This window comes from Zalophus californianus, chromosome 13, assembly GCF_009762305.2.
Source record: "Zalophus californianus isolate mZalCal1 chromosome 13, mZalCal1.pri.v2, whole genome shotgun sequence".
NCBI lineage: Eukaryota > Metazoa > Chordata > Mammalia > Carnivora > Otariidae > Zalophus > Zalophus californianus.
Genome location: NC_045607.1, coordinates 63511871 through 63514465, shown reverse-complemented (window position 1 = coordinate 63514465; position 2595 = coordinate 63511871).

The following is a 2595-nucleotide window of genomic DNA, read 5'->3' as shown; positions in this document are numbered from 1 at the left end:
CCACATTAACTTTATCATTCTAGGTTCTTAATTAGACCCTTGAAATCAGTTAATGTGAGTCCACCAGCGTTCTTTATAAATTTTAAATGAGCTTTTTAAATTTTTTTTACATTTTATTTTGTTATGTTAATCACCATACATTACATCATTAGTTTTTGATGTAGTGTTCCATGATTCATTGTTTGCATATAACATCCAGTGCTCCGTTCAATACATGCCCTCTTTAATGCCATCACCAGGCTAACCAATCAAGTCCAAAATTGTGTGACATTTATAAAATAAATGTGCATATTATAAACCTTAGGGTATAGTAGATTAGTGAACAGAGGTAAATGGGTAGTCTACTAATAAATTAAGCAAGAACAATAACAAAAATATACTAACAAAATATACTCCCCTCTAGAACCCGCAGTTTGTTTCTCAGAGTCATAAGTCTCTCATGGTTCATCTCCCCCTCTGCCTTCCCCCCCTTCATTTTCCCTTCCTACTATCTCTTTTTTTTTTAACATATAATGTATTATTTGTTTCAGAGGTACAGATCTGTGATTCAACAGTACTACACAGTTCACAGCGCTCACCATAGCACATACCCTCCCCAGTGTCCCAACCACCCCATCCCTCCCACCCCCCACCACTGCAGCAACACTCAGTTTGTTTCCTGAGATTAAGACTTTTCATATCAGTGAGATCATAAGATACATGTCTTTCTCTGATTGATTTATTTATCGCTCGGCATAATACCCTCTAGTTCCATTCACATCATTGCAAACGGCAAGATTTCATTCCTTTTGATGGCTGTATAATATTCCATTGTATGTATATATACATATAGGTATGTACACACACACACACACACACACACACACACACAAACACCACATCTTTATCCATTCATGTGTCGATGGCCATCTTGGCTCTTTCCATAGTTTGGCTATCGTGGACATTGCTGCTATAAACATCGGGTGCACGTACCCCTTCGGATCACTACATTTGTATCTTTGGGGTAAATACCCAATAGTGCAATTGCTGGGTCGTATGGTAGCTCTATCTTCAACTTCTTGAAGAGCCTCCGTACTGTTTTCCAGAGTGGCTGTGCCAGCTTGCGTTTCCACCAACAGTGTAGGAGGGTTCCCCTTTCTCCGCATCCCCTCCAACATCTGTCATTTCCTGACTTGTTAATTTTAGCCATTCTGACTGGTGGGAGGTGGTATCTCATTGAGGTTTTGATTTCGATTTCCCTGATGCCGAGAGATGTTCAGCACTTTTTCATATGTCTATTGGCCATTTGGATATCTTCTTTGGAAAAATGTCTTTTCATGTCTTCTGCCCATTTCTTGATTGGATTATTTGTTCTTTGGGTGTTGAGTTTGGTAAGTTCTTTAGAGATTTTGGATACTAGCCCTTTATCTGATATGTCATTTGCAAATACCTACTTCCATTCTGTTGGTTGTCTTTTGGTTTTGTGGACTGTTTCTTTTGCTGTGCAAAAGCTTTTTATCTTGATGAAGTCCCAATAGTTCATTTTTGCTCTTGCTTCCCTTGCCTTTGGCGACGTTTCTAGGAAGAATTTGCTGCGGCTGAGGTCGAAGAGGTTCCTGCCTGTGTTCTGCTTTAGGGTGTTGATGGACTCCTGTCTCACATTTAGGTCTTTAACCATTTGGAGTCTATTTTTGTGTGTGGTGTAAGGAAATGGTCCAGTTTCATTCTTCTGCATGTGGCTGTCCAATTTTCCCAACACCATTTGTTGAAGAGACTGTCTTTTTTCCGTTGGACATTCTTTCCTGCTTTGTCGATGATTAGTTGACCATAGAGCTGAGGGTCCGTTTCCGGGCTCTCTATTCTGTTCCATTGATCTATATGTCTGTTTTTCTGCCAGTACCATACTGTCTTGATGATGACAGCTTTGTAATGGAGCTTGAAATCCAGAATTGTGATGCCACCAGCTTGGCTTTTCTTTTTCAACATTCCTCTGGCTATTCAGGGTCTTTTCTGGTTCCATACAGATTTTAGGATTATTTGTTCCATTTCTTTGAAAAAAGTGGATGGTTTTTTGATGGGGATTGCATTGAATGTGTAGATTGCTCTAGGTAGCATTGACATCTTTACGATGTTTGTTCTTCCAATCCATGAGCATGGAACGTTTTTGCATTTCCTTGTGTCTTCCTCAATTTCTTTCCTGAGTATTTTATAGTTTTCCGAGTACAGATTCTCTGCCTCTTTGGTTAGATTTATTCCTAGGTATCTTATGATTTTGGGTGCAATTGTAAATGGGATCGACTCCTTAATTTGTCTCTCTTTTGTCTTGTTGTTGGTGTATAGGAATGCCACTGATTTCTGTGCATTGATTTTATATCCTGCCACTTTACTGAATTCCTGTATGAGTTCTAGCAGTTTTGGGGTGGAGAGGCTTTTGGGTTTTCCACATAAAGTATCATATCATCTGCCAAGAGTGAGAGTTTGACTTCTTCGCCAATTTGGATGCCTTTGATTTCTTTTTGTTGTCTGATTGCTGTGGCTAGGACTTCTGATACTATGTTGAATAGCAGTGGTGATAATGGACATCCCTGCTGTGTTCCTGACCTTAGGGGGAAAGCT